The sequence below is a fragment of the Phyllostomus hastatus genome, unplaced genomic scaffold (assembly GCF_019186645.2).
Source record: "Phyllostomus hastatus isolate PE091 unplaced genomic scaffold, TTU_PhHast_1.1 phas_contig_34, whole genome shotgun sequence".
Classification (NCBI taxonomy): domain Eukaryota; kingdom Metazoa; phylum Chordata; class Mammalia; order Chiroptera; family Phyllostomidae; genus Phyllostomus; species Phyllostomus hastatus.
This window is the reverse complement of record NW_025333857.1, coordinates 29,938,915-29,959,077: the sequence shown is the minus strand read 5'-3', so window position 1 is coordinate 29,959,077 and position 20,163 is coordinate 29,938,915. Positions and strand designations below refer to the sequence as shown.

General features: G+C 41.7%; 1 long non-coding RNA gene across 1 annotated transcript; it reads right to left on the bottom strand.

The window, feature by feature from the left end:
* Nucleotides 1-393: 393 nt before the first annotated feature.
* Nucleotides 394-20,163, bottom strand: LOC123819651. The gene is made up of 3 exons (XR_006785845.1): nucleotides 20,021-20,163; nucleotides 2,394-2,568; nucleotides 394-435 (listed from the first exon to the last, which is right to left on the bottom strand). It is a non-coding gene; the product is annotated as an uncharacterized LOC123819651 (long non-coding RNA).

The following is a 20,163-nucleotide window of genomic DNA, read 5'->3' as shown; positions in this document are numbered from 1 at the left end:
GGGAACCAAGAGTTGGAATGCCAGGCCTTCCTGTCTCTCTGGAAGGCCTCTTGAGTCCTTGAGTAGTTACATTCCAACATCACAAGGAAGCCTGAGGGGCAAATGCAACGCAGAGAGTGATAGAGGCAGTCCTGGTGTGCCTGTCCTGGGAGACTCCGTGTTTGGGCAAGCCCCAGAAAAGTTAGGGTACCTTGCAAATGGCATTGCTGCCAGTGTAGTCCACGAGGCTACCTGGAAAAAAAATTATGTCTTTCCCAAGTTCTAATTAGCTGCGTATGACCTCCTCAAACACCCACCTGGAAGCCACCCTGTTTTATTCCTCACCATCCTCTTCACTCCTTAGAATTACGTGACAGCCCAATGTTGCTACTTCATCCAGTGGCAAAGATGTGGGTCAATTTCTTCCATTCTCCTTCCCACCAGTCTTTCTTGCCCCTAAAGATGGAAAATGCACAAGTCAATACCTCCCTATTTTCCTTAGTTTTTTAACAGTACATAATTTAGCTAATTCTTCCTTGGGCAATCTTTCCCTCTCACCTAATCACCATTTTTATCCCGGTATCCCCCAAACTGCCACATTTTGTGCCCAATTGTTTCATTAAAATCTATCTATCTATCTATCTTTCACTCTTTCTCTTTCTCTTTCTCTCCCTCTCCCCACTCCACCCCTCATTCCCCCATTTGTGAATGTAAAATAATACAAGTAAACATTCTTTCAACAAATGGTGCTGGAGCAGTTGGATACCCTGAGACAAAAAGCAAACAAAAACCATTGACCTAAACCTCATACCTTATACAATAATGAATTCAAAATGAACCACAGACTTAAATGTACTATTAAAAATTATAAATCTTTTAGAAAAAATAGGAGAAAGTCTTTAGGATCTAGGGCTAGGCAAAGAGTTTTTAATTTTAACACCAATCACACAATATATAAAATGAAAAACTGAAAGCTGAACCTCATCAAAATTAAAACTTTTGCTTTGCAAAAATTAAGAGGATGAGAAGACAAGTTATGGACTGAGAAAAATGTGCAAATCATATGTTTGATAGAAAATTAGTATATACAATATATAAAGAACACTCAAACCTCAAAAATAAAAAGAAAAACAATCCAATTGGAAAATGGGCAAAGTAACGTTTCACCAAAGAGGGTATACATGTGAGCGATAAATGAATGAAAAGAAGTTCAGCATTGTAATGCATCAGGGAAATGCAAATTAAACCCACAGTGAAGTACCACTATGAAACTATCAGAATGACGAACAAAAAATAGTACCACCACCAAATCCTTGCAAGGATGCAGTTAACTGGATCACTTACACATTACTAGTGAAAATGTAAAATAGTACAGCTACTCTAGAAAATATTTTGGTAGTTTCTGGAAAAAACTAAACATGCAACTACTGTATAACCAAGCAATCACATTCGTGGGCATTTCCCTCCCCCCAAACATACATGCAGAAATGAACACATATCTTCATACAAAATCCTATACATGAATGTTTGTAGCAGTGTAATTTGTACCCCCAAACAAGGAGCTATCTGAATTTCCTTTAAATTAAAGAGACTGTGATACATTGACATCATAGCAGTGAGCAATAAAAAGGAATGAGCTATTGATTCACACAACGACTTGGATGACTCTCCAGGAACTTACACTGAGTGAAACAAAGCAGTCTCAAAAGGTTGCATACGGTATGACTCTATTTATATAGTATTCTTAAAATGATCAAATCATACAAATGAAGGGAAGGTTCCTGGTTGCCAGGGTTTAGGAGTGGGGAAGAGAGTAAGTAGATACAGTTACAAAGGACAACAAAAGGGGTCTCTGTAGTAACAGAGCTATTTTGTATCTGGTCACCAGAATTTATACATGCGATAAAACTACATAAAATAAAATACACACACACACTCCATGTAAAACAATGGGATGAAATCTCAAACAGGTGGATCTATTGTGCCAGTCCTTGGTCGTGATCATGTACTATAGTTATGAAGTTACTATTGGAGAACCCACCTAAAGATTATTTGAGGGACTCTGTGTATTGTTTCTTATAACTGCATATAAATCTCAATGATCTCAAGCTTAATGGGGGCGGGGGAAGCAAGCCTAATCATGGCAGACAAGCATAGGTTTAGGGTTAAGGAGACACCTAGATTAATGAAAAGGCCATACATTTCTGTGGTAAAACTGGCCTCACTGTATGGAAACAGCATGGGAAGAAATGTCCAGAATGATCTTTGCCCCAAGGAGCAGGAAGTTACCCTGCCTGGGAGTCCTTCCTCCCCATGGGAAGAGGAAATGCTCTTGAGAGGGCAGATGTCACCCCCGCCCCCAACACAGCCCAGGAGCTGAGGCTGCTTCTTCTACTTTGCATGTTCCGTCTTACCCAGGTTTTCCAAGCTCTGTCCCCTCATTCGGCTCCTCCCGCTCTGGACACCTGCACATTCTCCACACGCATCACTCCACACTGGCAAGAGGGGCCATCCATAAGCTGGTAGCTGGCCCCAAATGTTCTCTCTGCCTCCTCATCTTCCATCCCAGAGGAATCAAGGTGTCCACTGCTGATTTAAGAGGAAAAAGGTGGTCCATCTCCCAGCCAGGCAAGCAACACATACACAACGTCAAAGAATGTTCTAGCAGTTATTTAAGTTAGGCTTGGGCAATATAATTCAATCCATGTGAGCTTCAAGGTGATGATGCCCCTTTCTACTCTTTAACCTTTAGAAGTGCCAGGCTTGCCCTGGCTGGCTGGCTCAGCTGGTCAGAGCATCAGCCATCCCCAAATGCCAAGGCTGTGGTTCCATCCCAGCCAGGGGCACACGCAAGAATCCACCAATGAGCTCACGAATGAGTGGGACAATGAATCGATGATATTCTCTCTCTCTCTCCTCCCCTTCCTCCCCTCCGCCCTCTTCCTCCCCCTCTTTCTCTAAAAATTAATTAAAAAAAAAAGAAATGCCCGACTCAAAGAATGGGACAGAAAGTGGTGGGGAGGATAGACAAAACAACCACAATATGAAGCACTAGAAGGTGGTCCTGCAGCAGGGGATGAGTCGAGTGGGAAGAAAGTGTTCCATTACCTCAGGAAGTTAAGTCACATACCAAAGAGGGGACACCAGGCAGGTGGCAGACTACGAGGTCTCAGGCCCCACTCCCCCAGAAAACAATCGTTTAACAGTTTTTGTATGTGATTGAAGTTAAATTGTTACCAATTTGTTGATAACTACAAGATATTTTATGGAGGCTTCAGGATAACCACAAAGAAAAAAAACCTGTAACAGATACATAAAAGGTAAAGAGAGAAGAATCAAAGCAAATCACTGAAAAAAATCATCAAATAAAAAAGAAAGACAGCAAAAGAAGAGGGAAAAACTGCAAAACAGAAAACAGCTAATAAAATAGCATTAGTAAGCCTTCATATATTAATAATTACTTTAAATGCAAATGAATTATATTCCACAATCAAAAGGAATGCAATGAATAAATTGATGTTTAAAAAGATTCTGGAACATGCTGGCTACAAGAGACTCCCTTTAGATTTAAGGACACACATAGGCTGAAAGAGAAGAAATGGAAAAAGACATCCTATATGAAGAGTAACAGAAAAAAAGCAGAGATGGCTACACTTAGGAGTATATCAGATAAAATAGACTTTAAGTCAAAAACTGCCTCCAGAGACAAAGTAGGTTATTAAATGATAAAAGGGTCAATCAGCAGAAAATATAACAATTATAAAAATATACATACCCAACATCAGATACCTGAATATATAAAGCAGATACTGAGAGATCTGAAGGGAGAAGTTGACAGCTGTGGAAAGACAGACATTGGCCAGGATGTGGAGAAATAGGGACCCTTGTACAGTGTTGATGGGAATGTAAGTTGTTACAGCTTATGAAAAATAGTACGGAAGTGCTTCATATATTAAAATGGAACTAATTGATGACCCAGTGACCCCACTTCTGGTTGGATATCTAAAGGAAATGGAAACTACTTTGAAGAGACATGTACACTCTCATGTTCACTGCAACGTTATTCACAACAGCCGAGATATGGAAGCAACTTAAGTGTCTTGACGGATGAATGGACACATATTGTATGTACATTATATATATACATTATATTCTATAGGTGTATATCTATACATGTATATGTATGTGTGTATATACATATGCACATACAATGGGCATTATATAGTATACACACACAGTGGACTGTTATTCACCCTTAAAAAAGAGGAAATCCTGCTACTTGTGACAATGCGGATGAACCTGGAGGCTGAGTGAAATAAGCCAGATGAAGAAAAACAAATGCTGCATGATCTCACTTATATGTAGAATCTAAAATAGTCAAATGCATAGAGGCAGAGAGCAGAATGGCGGTTGCTAAGGGCTAGTGTGAGGGTGAATGGGAAAGCTGGTCAAAGGGTACAGCATTTCAACCATGCAAGACGATGAAGTTCTAGAGATCTAACATGAGCAGTGCGACCACAGTGAATCGTACTGTACTGTATACTTGGAATGTGCTAAGGGGAGAGATCTTAAGTGTTCTGACAGGAAGGAAGGAAGGAAGGAAGGAAGGAAGGAAGGAAGGAAGGAAGGAAGGAAGGAAAGAGAGGGAAGGAAGGAAGGAAGGAAATGGCAAATATGTGAAGTGACAAGTGTATTCATTAGCTTTATTGTGATTATTTTACAGTGTATACATATATCAAAACATCAAGTTATATGCCTAAATATATGCACTTTTAATTTATCAATTATACCTCAATAAAGACAGAAAAATAATTACAAAGTCACATATCAAAAGTAAATTTTTTTATTAAGCAAGTTAATCAAAGTTGTACCAGTTTAAATACATTGCAGGTTGTGACTACAGATTTTCTAAGCAAATATATCAGAATTTACACATGTTCAAAGAAATGTTTTTTCTTCAACATTGGTGATTTTGTGCAGTTACCACAGTGAAAAGGTCTAAGTGACGGGTCCACACAGGGAGCTGAGGAGAGTCCAGGACAGACCCATCTGCAGGGCTCCCTTCCAACCAGCCCCATCCCTCCCTCCTGAAGGCAGAGGGTGGAGCCCGGATGCGAGGACTGTGGCAAGCACCCTGAGGAGGACCCACACTCCCTGTGAGGACCTGTGTGAGACAATCACCTTTGCAGGTAGCCAGCTCTGTGTTTATTGCTTAGACCCCACGGCTGTTGTGGGGAGGCAAAGCTGCCCTTTGAGACCTTCCCTCCAGCCCAGGGAAGTCCCAGAGACAAGGAATGCCTAGCGATGCGTCTTCTCTGGGCCAGGATATTTAAGATCCAGGATGGGGGTCCTTTCGGTGTGATGCTCCACATAGGTTGTGCCTGGCACTCAGAAAGCTTTTGCTTCCCAATCGTCCTATTGACAGAGGTCTGGCCATTCTCTTCCTGCTACTCAGAGCCCACATGGGACACACAGGACGAGGCCCATGAAAAGAGCAAGGGTGCAGAGCAGAGTAAAATGACCAAACCTGGCCCCACGTTGAGCTTTTGTTAACAAATACTGATCTATAAAACACCGATTAAACCAAAATTGAAAACAAACATTTGCTTCTGGTCTGGATTTCACATAAAAACATTTTAGTTTCAACCAATGAAGGTGGTAGGTGAAAAAGTGGCTGTAGTTTTTCACTCTCATAAACATATCTGCTCTAGTCCCAGAATGCTTTTCTTTTATCACTTCCCCTGCCAGAAAGATAGCAAAGCAATTTAGAGCCCAGGAGAAGAAATAGACTTGACTTGGCACAAACTTTTTTGTCAAGTCAGAGATACAGAGGCTGAGCATATTCTGGACGGTGTCTTTGAATATGTGGTGAATGGCAAGACCAGAGCACCGCGAGAGCTGCCAGCCCCAGGCCAACTACGGAGGCAAGACTCTGGTTTCGGGAGGGTTCCGGCTACAGGTTGCGGTGGGCCTGTGCCAGTACAGTGTGGCAGAAAGAGAACCAGGTCACAAAAGCTAACTTTAATGCTTTTGATACCCAGGGGGAGGGGTGGGACAAGGAGCAGGTATGAGTTTCACAGACAAGCCTCTGAGGCAATCAGATAGGTCTCTCCATTGTTGCCCAACTTTTGTCAATGGCATTGCTGCGGAAGGAAATAACCATCAAGGAGTGCTCCACTCTTTGCAGTCCATCTGGGAGTCTGAAGCACGAGCTTTCCACTGAGAGCTACACACCTGGACGGCAGTCTTCTGACCATACATGCAAACTCCTAATGACATTTACTTCTGTGTCCCTCCTTTCCCACATTAAATGACATATTCAAAAAAGAGCCCCTTGAAACCACCTATTGTTTTTGTAAGAGTGATTGTGATGATATTGTCTCTTCTTACATCACACAGGGCCTCCTGGAAATTGTAGGAAAGGACATTCCAGGAAAAGTTCTACTTCTCCTGAAGAGCTGGTTTATTTTTAACAATTGTGTGATTCTTATTATTGATGGCATTGCCCACTTTGTTCTGACTGCTGAAAAGGTCAGAGTCAAACCTGAGTCGCACCACCAGCAAAGAACAGGGTCCTATGACACCACCATGCACCCCTGAGCCATCCCTGCACTGTGCGATCTTCCTGCACTGGGCTTTCTTCACTGCAACGGCTTTGCCTCTTCTTAAATCCTGGTTTACTCTACACATCTCCGCAAGCCATTTCAAATGGCTCTGGGAGGAGAGATAAGGTGTAAACAAGAGAACAAACAAATCAGATGCGTAATTGAAAGAAGTAACTTATTTTAAAATAGTTTTGCCTTTTTTTTTGGTCAACTTGCCTTGTCTGTCTTTAAATGACTGTTTACAAAGCAACACCTTCCACTTGAGGTGTAGAATGTCTATAAATAACTATTGAGATGTTTCATGTTGATAGACTTATTCCCATGATTGGACATAAAAAGCTTCTACTGAGCTCTGCAAGAGCATTCCGGGAGTCTTTCTCAAGACCATACACACTTCTAGGCGGTTCTAGATAGCACGGACTGACCTGGGCCACAGTGAAAGTCAGCAGAGCTGGGAGAAGAACCCAGAGGTCTGAAGTAAGTAACAGGTGTGAAGTGCAGAGACTAGGAGCAGGTCACCTTATCTGTCCCTTCCTGCTGCCTCTGCCCTCTGGCCACACTCCCTGATCCACCGTCCTCCTCTGGGCCTTGGGTTTCTCCTCAGAGAAAGGTAAAGAGCTGCTTGGTGGGTAGGTCTGGTTAGCAGGAAGGAGAGAGAGGAAGAGCATCGTGCACTCTCTGGGAGAGCAGGCTTAGGGCATGAACTCTTGAGAGCTACAGAGGAGGGGCAAGGAAGGGCCAGGAAGGGTGAGGAGGGGTGGGGGGGGGGCGAGGGTGAGGAAGCAGGGCAGTGATTGCTTCTCAGCTCTGTCCCTGAGTGGCCCTAGGAGGCACTTTAGCTCCGGACTCTGAAGCACAGGGGCTTGGGCGGAGGAAGGTCCGGCAAGAGTGTAAACCACAGAATCTGTTTAAGGACTTGACGATAACTGTGAGGACAGACAGGACCGCCAGGGTTTTTAGAGATCAGGCAATGTTTATCACACTCACATATACTTGGAGTTTTTCCTCTCCCTACTTCTCTTTCTCTAGTACCATTTTTAAAAACTAGACATATCTTTTTAAACAAATTTATTGTGGTAAACTATACATAATATTTACCATCTTATCCATTTTTAAGTGTACAATTCAGTGCTAAGCTCATTCATAGTATTGTGCAACCATCTCCAAAGCTTTTTTTCTCTGTACCCATCAATCAACACCTCCCATCCCCCTCTAGTCCCTGGCAACCACAAGGCAACCTCCTGTCTCTATGCATTTGACTATTCTACGCACCTCTTTTAAGTATAATCATAAAGTCTGAACTTTGGTATGTGGCTTATTTCACTTAACACAATGTCTTCAAAGTTCATCCATGTTATAGCATGTGTCAGAATTGCCTTTCTTTTTTTTTAATTTTTTTTACTCTTTTAAAAAAGATTTTATTCAAAGTGTCGCAGGTTCGATTCCCAATCAGGGTACATACCTGGGTTGCAGGCCATGACCCCCAGCAACCGCACATTGATGTGTTTCTCTCTCTGTCTCTCTCTCCCTCCCTTCCCTCTCTAAAAATAAATAAGTAAAATTTTCTTTAAAAAAAAAGATTTTATTTATTTTATTTTTAGACAGGTTAAGTGGGGAGAAACATCAATGTGTGGTTGCCTTTTGAGCGTCCCCCACTGGGGACCCAGCCCAAAACCCAGGCATATGCCCTGACTGGGAATCAAACCAGCAGCCCTTTGATTCGCAGGCCAACGCTCAATCCAGTGAGCCATAGCAGCCAGGGCAGAATTGCCTTTCTTTTTATGGCTGAATAATATTCCATTATGTGTACATGATATATTTGCCTATCCATTCAGCCATCAATGGACACTTGGGGTGCTTTCCCCTTTTTGGCTATTGTCAATAATGCTGCTCTGAACATGGGTGTATAAATATCTACTCAAACCTTTGCTCTCGATTCTTCGGGAGTATTTATCTAAAAGTAGAATTGTTGGACCATAGATATATCTTTAAAAAAACATTTGTTATTATTGAAAATGTCTAACATCTATAAAAGTAGAGAGGGCAGAATAAATGACCCAACCATTACTGGTTTGTGACTGACCTGGCTGCATCCGAAATCTCCTCTCCCTTCACCACTGGAGCACTCAAAGCAAACCACAGACACCATGTTGTTAAATTCACACATATTTCAGAGTCTACTTCTAGAAGACATGATCTATATATTTCTTAGGGAATAATGTACATTGCAAGCACCTAATTATTAAACACCAATATGGATAAGTACTCATTGAATATTAATCAGTTTGAAATTTTGTTTAAAAGTGTCAGTCTTTTAAAGAAATATTTTATTACAAAAACCTTTCAAACATACTAGAAACTAGAGAAAATTGAACAATACCCCCCATGTGCCCTTCACCCAATTTCAGTGACTATCAATAGCAAAACTGCACTCATTTAAAAAAATCTAGGCATTAGATTGCTCAAATGACATTCTGACACTTTACTCTTCTTGGGGACAGAACCAGCCTAGAATGGAGCTGACAGCAGGAAAATCCCTTTTCATTCTGGAAAGGTTTGTTATTTATCACTAAAATCACATATTTTAAAATGAATAATCCTTGCAATAAATGCTCATAAATATCAGTCTGCATTCTCAGGAGCCATGTGATCTGTGGTTTATCTGAGCTCACTTGTCTTTCCTCCCTAGCTCAAATCTTGGTGACTTTCAGCTTTCCTAACCTAGATGGTTATTTACAGAAAGCACATGCTGACATTTAAATAAAAGCAGTGGCAAAGCAGTGAGTATTTCTCCTTTTAACTTAAGTACAGAAAATGTGTGGTCAAGAATTGATGCTGTACAGATGTCTGACTTCTTATTTAGTGTGGAATTTGTATAATTTTAAAGTTAAAAATAACTTCCTGGTTATTTTTATAAATGATTGCATCATTAAGCTGTTGTTGCATAACAAATCACCCCCAAAATTTAGTGCCTTAAAACAACTACATCAGGATGGGATAATTTTCCCTATTACAGAGAAAAACTTACTGTCATTGATTCTAAGACATATTTTATCTTTGAAATCAGACTGCAAAGAACTAACAATCTATGGCGTTGTATAATTACTCTTCGCCAGGCAGCAGGTAGGATATAGTTATTGTTGCCTTTTAGAAAACTGAACTTGGTCACGGCTGTTCATATTATCATACTTCAGTTGAGTGGTGTCAATATGATGTGCATATGTTGAATTAAGCAATTTCAAAAAGATTACACTATAATTCAGCGTGGAAATGGGAAGTTATTGTGTATCAAGAAAAGTGCTGAAACAGACCAGTTGGTTAGACAATTTATATTAGTGAAACAAGTTTTCACTGTTGGAAAAATAACATTGATCAAATAGATACTTCCTTGGAGAGCTGTGCTTCTTGAGACCTAAGAAAGGATTAGATGGCACTGTTATGTTTTGTAATGAAATGCATGCAAAAGAATTACCCATCACATACTAAAAAACTTTTCAAAATGGGTGTCAGAATCTGGACCAAAATATATCTTATAATCAACAGTTAAGTACTCCGTTAAGAAGAGCTACATCTTCAAAGCTTCTGATAGCTGGTAGAAAATCTAAAATATCATCAGCTCAACAAGCTATACGTTTGTTTCTCTGAGATATAAAAGAATTCCAGAGGCAGCCTGTGGGATTGGTAGACAGCATCACAAAGTTATTGGGGTTATAGGTTTGTTTGGTATGCTGTTCCACTGTTTTCTGTACATGTTTCTTGCTTCATATCCAGCATCATGTCTGTATTTCAGTTAGCTGATTGGAGGAAGAAATGAAAAGGGACCAAAGGGCAAGTGTCAGCTATCTTTCTTGAGTTTCCCAAAAGTTGCTACACAGTACTTATTCCATTGCATTGATCAGAACATAGTCCTTGAGCCACTCCTACGAAGCCATCCTTACCAGTTTCAAGGAATGCTAGGGAATATGTTCTTTATTCCAGAAAGCCATGCACCCAATTAAAAATCAGGGGTTCCCTCAGTGAGGCAGAGAAGGATGAGTTTGAACTAGGGGCAGTCTCCACCGCACCAAAGTTTTCTAATCTATTGGTGTGGAATTGTTCACAGATTCTTTTTTTACTTATAAAATCTCAATTGTGTAGTGATCTTCACTATTTTGATTTTACTATTTTATGTTTGTGTCTTTTTTACTCTTTCTTGATCAGCCAAGCCAGCAGTTTGCTTCATGTTTCTTGGCAAAGCCCCACTCTCAGGTATTGTCAGTCTTCTCTACTGATCATTGTTTTCTATTTTATTAATGTACGTTCTTTATTATTTCTTTTCAGTTGCTTTCTCAAGAGTTCTCTGTTATTCTTTATCTGAATTCTTGAATTTGACACAATTCATTCCTTTTCCTTTGTTTTTTAAAAATAATAATAAATTTGTGTATGTTGCTTTCAAGTTTATGCAGGAGTGAGCAACAGTAGGTGTAGAGTTGTAATACACAAATAAATCATGCAACAAGTAATAAATAAAAACACAAGAGTAAACTGTTTCCTGTACTCACGACTGTACACCTATTTTTGCCAGCCTCCTGTATACTCTACTTTCGGAGTCACTTAGTTCTAAAGATTAACTCCCAGTGATTTCCTCTGAAACTCGTAAGTTATTCAATAAATTATTTTTAAAGCTTGTAATGCATCTGTGATTTTAAAGAAGCTTCCTAATGTAATTTCATCATAATTAGTAAGATGTTGTCTGAGCTGAAATATCAGTTCCCAGACACATGTTAGGACTTCTTTTGAAAGTCATGTCATCTCAAAAGAATGCCTAAGTCAGTTTGCCTCTTAATTTGATTGTCAAATCTTTGAAGTCATTACTTTTACTGTTTGTTTGTTTGTGTGTTTGTTTATTTTAAAAAGTATACCTCTATTAGAGGTATGTTAAAATCTTGCACTGTGTTTGTGGATTTGTCCCTATCTCCTTGTAATTCTGTCAGTTTTATATTTTGTGGTTAAGTTGTTAAGTACAGTGTTTCTCTTTATCCCTATTCACGCTTTTGGGTTTTTGTTTTTTTAGTTTTTTGCCATAAGAAGCTTTCTTTTGGTTAGTATTTTCTTGCTATATCTTTTCCCATTCTTTTATTTTCAACTTTTCTGTGTGGTTTTGTTTTAGATGTACCTGTTGTTAAGTATAATTATACTTTGAAGACCCAATCTGATTATTCCTGTCTTTAATAGGTAAATTTAGTATATGTAAGTTTATTGTACTGATTCATTTTTACCATTATATTGCATATTTGTTCTTTTTTCTTTTAAAGAAGATTTTAAAATTTATTTTTAGAGAGAGAGAGAGAGAGAGAGAGAGAGAAAGAGAGAGAGAGAGGAATATCAATGTGTGGTTGCCTCTCACACATTCCCAACTGGGGACCTGGCCCACAACCCAGTCATGTGCCCTGACTGGGAGTCAAACCAGTGATGCTTTGGTTCACAGGCCAGTCCTCAATCCACTGAGCCACACCAGCCAGGGTGCATATTTGTTCTTTACCATCCTTTACTTATATTTTCCTCTATATCAGACTGACTAATTGATAAAGTTTCCTATATATTTCCCTTTCTCCCTCTACTTGTTTGTATGCTCTATTTGCATTTCTCTATTTTTCATATTACTGTTAATGCCATTCCTATTTTTTGTGTGAATATTGGAAGCTATTCAATAACTCTATCCTACTCCCGGACTTGAAAAAGACCTCACAATGTGCACATGGTAATAACCCTTCCTCTACCTCCCACGTCTTCATGTTACTGGCAACCTGAATTTAAATTTACCTTTCCATCTAACAAAAATAACTGTACTTTTGGATTTATAGCATATAACAAGTAATAACTATAACAGTGATAGCACAAATGAGAGAAACAGAGCTATAGTTAAGCACAGTTGCTATATTTTAGCAGAATTAAATCAGGGTCATCTGGAAGTAGATCATTATAAGTTAAAGATGCAGATTAAATTCTGAGAGCAACCACCAAAATAAAAAAAAAAAACCCTAAAAATACCTGAAAAGTCCATAGAGGACACCAAAAACATAAACGACAAAAGAAAAATAGATAAACTGGATAATCCTAACGTAAAAACTTTTGTGCTTCAAAGGATACCAATAAGAACATGAAAATAAATAGTAATGGAAAAAAATACAATAAAGATTAATTTTTTAAAAGAAGACAACCACTCAGCGGGAGGAAATATTTGCAAGTCATGTATTTGATAAGGTACTTGTATATAGAATATATAAAGAACTTTTACAACAAATAACCCAATATAATAATGAGCAAAAAAAATCTAAAAAGACATTTCTCCAAAGAAGATAAACAAGTGGCTAATAAACATAAAAAGATGATCATCATAATTAGTCATTAGGCAAATGCAAATCAAAACCACAATGAAGCCCTGGCTGGCGTAGCTCAGTGGATTGAGCGTGGGCTGTGAACCAAAGTATCGCAGCTTCCATTCCCAGTCAGGCCACATACCTGGGTTGCAGGCCATGGCCCCCAGCAACCACACATTGATGTTTCTCTCTCTCTCTCTTTCTCCCTCCCTTCCCTCTCTAAAAATAAATAATAAAATCTTTAAAAATATATATATATATATATACTACTTTAAAAAAAAACACACAATGAGATACCCCTTCACATCCACTAGGATGGCAAGAATAAAAAGGCAGATGATACCGTGTTGGCAAGGCTATGGAGAAACTGGGACCCTCCTCCACTGCTGGTGGGAGTGTAAAATGGAGCAGCTGCTTTGCAAAACAGTCTAGCAGTTCCTCGAAAGATTTAACATAGAGTTGCCATATGCCCTAGCAATTCTCTTCCTAAGTATATATACCTAAGAGAAATGAAAGCATTATGTCCATTCAAAAACATATATACAAATGTTAATAGCAGCATTCTTCATATAGCCAAAAGAAAGAAAGAAAGAAAGAAAGAAAGAAAGAAAGAAAGAAAGGAAGGAAGGAAGGAAGGAAGGAAGGAAGGAAGGAAGGAAGGAAGGAAGGAAGGAAAGAAAGAAAGAAAGAAAGAAAGAAAGAAAGAAAGAAAGAAAGAAAGAAAGAAAAGAAACAACCCAAATGTCCATCAACTGATGAATGAATAAAATCTGGTGTACCCATGCAACAGAATGTTATTTAGTAACAGAAAGGAATGAGGTGCTGATACACGCTCCCCCACGGATGAGTGCAGCAAATATTATGCCAAGTGAAAGAAGCCAGCTCCGAAGTACAGCGTGTGGTGTGATTCTGTTTATTTGAAATGTCCAGGCTAGGCAAATCTACAAGACAGCCCCTCCTCCTTCCTGCCTGGAGAACTTGGAGGTAAATGTCTGGATCTCCAACAATGACCCTGAAGATAGATGGAAGCCCGTGCTAGGAAGGAGGGTGAAATGTCCTCCCAGGTGCCAGCCATGGAAGGTCTACTTCCAGCCTCTTTGCCTCAAGAGAAGAAGTCTGTGTAAATCAGTGTTATTTTGAGTTTTCTGAGAAATGCAACTGAACCCTGTCTTCACTGATAAAATACTCGGCTGGAGAGAGGGTGGGAGGGGATGTACCTAGCAATGGGGTTCAGAGAGACACATCTCAATAACAATAAAAAATTACAGCCAGATAGTGTCAGAAACAGATAAATCAAGAAACAACAACGTAAGCACACCATTTAGAAAAGGGAGGAGTGAAAACAAACACAAATTTTAAAAACCAGCTAAATGGGAGTAAAAGCAATTGCTTCAGAGAGCAGAACTGAGGAATGGGGGACAGGTGGAGAGAAAAGGCTGCTTCATTTTGTTAGGTTTTTGGAAATGTTTTTTAAAACTATACGCACACATTACTTTGATAATGAAAAGTCACTTCTTTAAGGAGAACGAAAACAACCACAAAACATTTTCTCTAGGAATGCATACCTAGGCCTGAAAATCTCCTCCAACTTAAGGCCAGTCCTCTTAGTTCCTGTCCCTGCTGCGTACCTGCAGACAGAAGGACACTCAGAATAGCAGCCTGACATTTGAGGATGACCCGCTCCCTCTTCTCGGAACCCTGACGTCCCGCATCTTGAAGACTGCCTGAATTCGACCGCATTCCCCTGCCACGTGGTAGCCTCGCACTGATGCAAGTACCAGAAACAAAGACCATCATCGGGGGCCTCATTCCTTCAGCAAGGCCTTCAGCTTTTCTCCTCCTTCTCTTTTGCTAAAGGGAGAAAAATGAATTAATGTATCTTTTCCTGTTATGACACATTTATTTCATCCCTCCACGTGGTCAGTGCCCAAGATAAAATGGAAGAAAAAGAAAGAATTCCTTCTCTCAAACAGATTGGAGCTGTGGGGAGAAGGACTTTCAAAGGGCAGTACTCACCATTTTTAACAACGTGACTAAAGATTCGTTAGAGGGGAAGCAAGGCTGCTCTGGGAGCCCACCCTTGAAAGGCTTCCCAGAGGAGGCAGCATTTGAGATAATACCTAAAACAAGAATTGGGCTGGGGAAGTGGTCGAACTCCTGAGCAGGAATCATTATACTGAAAGAAGCAGTGGGCCCCGGGGCTTCTGGAGGTCCTTCCAGCGAAGAAGGGAGAGCAGCGGGGAGAGAGAGAGAGCACAGGGGAGTTCATGACTCGGGACAGGCTGCTGTTCAGGGGAATTCAGAAGACAGTGACAACACCTTGTGACTTGACACATGTTTTCCGAAGGAAATTTCTGCGAGCATAGTACTGGTGGTCTGAGCCCTGCTCCCTGGAATGTACTAAGCCCGAGGCTTGTCCAGTTCTTTCTCGTGTTTCCCTTCCAAACCCCCAGAATCTGTGCTTCCATCTTTACCTGCAGATGGGTGCATGGTGTGTAGGAAGTATATTCCACCTGGGTCTGGGCATGAAAGAGTGGGTGTGAGCAAGAAGGTGTTTGATCAGAGGGTTGAGGTGAGAGGCCTGACCAAGGACAATATCTGGAAGAAGCTTGAGGAAAGAGCCCTGAGCAATTGGAGACTATTTCTCAACTGTGTGACGTTCTGCCTCCAGGCCCCGTGGCTTCAGCGGGAGGAGGGAGGAGGGTATGTTGTTAAAGGAAAGGGAGAGGCTGTGAAGTCTGGGTCTCCACAGGAGAAGCGCCCCCTCCCCCCACTCCCGCCACTGTCCACTCTGTTCTACTCTTAGACCCTAAATGGCATCAGCAGAAAGCTATCTGCAAGTCAGTGTTGGGAACTCTTCCGGGTACTTCGTGTGAACTCCTCCCTAAGGGCTAGCCCAGAAGTCTCAGGAAAAGGAAAGGAGCAGAAGCTTCAGCCTCACTCTCCTCTCTTCCCGCTTCCTCAGGTCACCACTCCCAAACCCTGCTTATCTCTCGTTCTTCCCTCCTTTGGTTAGCGTTCCCCCTCTGTCCAGGCCACGGAGTCAGTAAGACACAATCTTACCAACGTCCAACATCTGGTGTCTCACAGTCACTCAGCAAATTCACCCAGAGTGAGTGAACCTAGGCAAGTAACCGTGTTCCCTCTCGGCAGGGGCTGCATTTCTAATGGAGTCATGGCCAACTTTCAGACCCCTTCCTGAAGAAATGGGAGGAATGAAGAACTGGGCCAAAGGCACACACACATCACAAGGACACTGCTCACAGAGCACCCCAGAGGCCTGCGATCCCTGCTCCACCTCCGGAATGTCCATCTGTTAACCGCACAAGCCCTTACTTGGGACACTTGGAATGCAACCCTACTGGTCAAGCTAGGGACTCAATCTTGATTCTCACATCTCTACTGACGCCCGGCTGTCTCCTTGTCCCCTTCCCCACATGTCGCTGGGGCTCTTTGAACATACCTTTTCAACAAGGCCGACGTGGCCCTTCAAGTTGATCATAAGATTCAACTGTTGAAACTTAAAATCTCTACCATGGGGCAAGGTACTTTGACGTGCCGGGTGACTTTTTTTTACCTAGGATCCTACCCTTGGCCCTCCTTTTCCCGGGCTTTCTCTTAGGGATACTGCAGGGGAGCTAGACCATCCACTGTCCTTGTTTACCACAAGGGAGCCAGCCATTGCTCCTCCCAACACCATCAGCTTTTTCTTCCTATTTCAGAGTACAGATCCTGGCACAAATAACGCCCCTTCTTTTTGTTACAAACTCTTTTATTACAAAATCATAAGCATGTAATTCTGTAACATAACAATATCGCACTCAAGCACATTATATGACATTTTAGGTAAAATATTTGAATTAAAACTATAAATTATTAGACCCATATTATTATCCTATCAACCACACTCAAGCAGGCATGATTTCCACCAGACCCTGGATAATTATCCAGAGCCTTGGAAGCACCTTGATATACTCCTTTTGTGGCCTGTATGCAAATGTGGCATCCTGTATTTTTCCAAAACCGTCATGGCAAAATGGCCAGGCCCACGTGCATCTAGAACCTTGCCTCTCTCTCCATCAAGAGGTAGATTCTATTTAGTCTCTTTCTAAACCTTAGTGGGTCTTAAAACTGCTCCAGTGAAGAGAATGTGGTGGGGATGATGATGCATTAGATGTAAGGCAAGGTCATAGGAGCTGTCACTTCTTCCTGGCTCCCTCTCTTGGAGCACTCACCTTTAGAGCTCAGCTGACTTCTGTGAGGGACTCCAAACCACCTCTTCCAGAGAAACCATATGGGAAGGTTTAAGTGGGGAAGAATGGGGACCCTGCCAGGCATGGGTGTGAAGGGGCCCTCAGATGATTCTAGCCCCCCGCTTTCAAGACCCCAGCTGAGGCCCCAGACCTCATGGGACAGAGACAACCTGTTCCTGCTGCACCTCTTCACAGTTTCCGAGCCCTGGAATCCATGAGCATTATAAATGGCTATTTCCACCGTTCAGTTTTAGGGTAATTTATAGTCACAGTGATGAGAACACAAAACCAAGTACGGAATGTGAAATGTCCCTTCCGAAGTTTCCTCATTGCCTTGGTACCAGCAGACTTCCACCCGTCCTCACTGTGTCCTAGCGCAATGTGCTGAGACTGGAGGGACAACCACAGGAATGGTCCTGCTGCCAGAGCCAGCTCAGCCGGGAAGCAAAGAAATGGGGAACAGGGAGCGACTTGCAGAAGCATAAGAATGATTGAGAATTGACTGTAGAGTGTATAAGTGTAGTTTGCCCAACACTGCCCATTTCTAACCCTTATATTAGGGTTGCCAGAACTCTATTTTTGCCATTTTAGAGTCCTCCCTGCTTTTATTAAGAAAGAACAAGAGGTATGTGGGAAGTGGGGTTTGAATCAGCACCTCCCCCTAGGCCTTCTCATCTTCAGCTTTGCAGCTTCCTTCAAGGCCTCTCTCCGGCTCTTACACGTCTGCTCCTTAGTGCTTAGCTGGGTAAAACTAGAATATGGGGCGCCATCAGCAATCCCCCCCAATAATCTCAAATCAGCATATTACCAATATTGGTATCATAACCTTTGATAGGACCAAATGATACAACTACACTTAATGTTATAAAAAAAAGTGTAACTACTACTTCAGAATATGCTGCTGTTTTTATTCATTTGTAGCTACCTCACCCCGCCCGGGTCCCCCCATGCAGAGTCCAAGACAAGGACCTGTAGATGTGTGGGTGGTCTATATAGGAGGTAATCCTATTACTGGCTTGGGGTTCTCGGGTTCCCAAGAGAGAGACTGACTGGAAACCCCAGAGAAATTTCCAGATGGAGTTTTTTTAAGCTTATGCTGGAGCACAGAGTAGGCAGCACAGAGGAAAGGAAAGTCCTCCGAACTGGCTGGAGGCTGGCTCTGCTTGGCTGCTTTTATAAGCTGGGGACAAAGGGGGCTTGCATGGAACAGTGGGCTTTTTGAAAAAAGGTGAGCTTTCAGGATTGTCCATTTCAGGGCCAGCGACTTCCTTGTCCAGCTGCCTCGCCTGGCGCCTGCCTGTGCTGCAGGCAAAATGGCAGACTACTCATTAGCGCCAAGCCTGAAAGGTCGCGTAGCGAGCAAACCCTGATCCTCTGCAGCATGCGGGTCAGCAGTTTCAACATCGGCATTTACACGGGAGATAACATCAGCTCCCTCTGCATTTCTAAGGAGGGAGTAGACCAGTGGTGACATTTTCTGGTCAGTTCTTCTGACCACTCGGTCTTAGCTTGACTTCCTGCCCACCCATTTTTTTGTTTTCGATTACCAGGCCCCAGTCCCAAAGCTCTCTTAGTTCCAGGGGGCCAGAAGGAGAGAGAAGAGGGGCCTGGAAGGCAGTTAAACCAATGTAAGGGAGCATTTTTGAGGTTGCTGCTGTCAATAGTGGAGTGTGATTCCTTGGGACTTCCTGAGAAGCATATGGAATTTCTTCCCTGTAGGATAATACTGGCTAGTATTTAATACTGCCATTTGTTAGTATTTGATATTGAGAGTGCTGTGTATTTCCAAACACTCATTTAATCACCATCACACCACCGGGAGTCAGGTTTTCATAAACCCCCATTTCACAGATGACAAAGCTGTTGCTTTAAAAACTGAAGCTGCCCAGGGCTACAGAGCTAAGCAGAACAGAGCCTACCCTTTAACTTCAAAACCTTTTTGCCACTTCATGACCCTGGGCAATTTCATTTGTTTCTCTCAGAAGCTCTTGGAAAATACAAAAATTTGAATTAAAAAAAAAAGGCAAAAATCATTTCAGCCTCAAATCAAAAGTCTCTGAGGAAAAGGTCCCCAAATGTACAATAGAGAATTATCTGGCAAGCTCAGAGCCAGAGCTTCCAGCTGGAAGCCTGGCTGGGAAGGAACATGCTCTCAGGCCCTTGATGAGCTTCTCTAGCGCATGCGACTTGTGTGATAACGTAGCTAACAAGATTTCACAGAAACCCCTGAAACAGCAAAACCACAGACCCATGGCAAACCTAGGTGCAAAGAACAAAACTAAGTTTTCGGTCTTTTAAAGAAGACCTGGCAGAGGATCAGAGCTCCTCGTGGCCCCACGGCTGTCACCTTCCTTCATCAGTCAGAGCCCTATTCTTAGTTTGAGGTATCTCAGTTGTCACCAAAAAGAACTCTTCACCAACTGAGTAATTACAGTGGCCCAAAATAGATCATTTGAAGTGGGGAAGAGCACTGGCAGCAGTCTCTGCTAAATTGTTAAGGGAAACGGGGCAGGTAGGAGCGGGAGCCTGAGTATTCACTGGGGACCCCAGAAGCACCTGTACCCTCAGGGCCTTCCTTTCACTTGGGGAAAAGGCCAGAAGAGCTGATTTCCTTGCAAGAACCATGCTTTACAAAGGAGAAGCAGAGTCAAAGCACAGAGTTGTTATAGGTCAAAAAAGTCTTTACACTTTTTGTCAGACAAAAAATAGAGTTTTGTTGTCTTGTATTTATAAAATTAATATATTCTCCTTGTTTATACTTCACTATAAAAAAAATCACCAGTAATTCAATTATCCAAAGCTTAAAGACACAAACATTACTTACTTTTTGTTGTTTTTAGTGTATGTAGCAATTGGTATTTGGTACACAGAACTTTCCTCTCTTCCTCTGCAAAAAGTTCCCCCACACTGTCTTTGGGATATATTCTCTCCCCCTACCTCGTTCTCAGCATGGTGGTTTAGGGATTG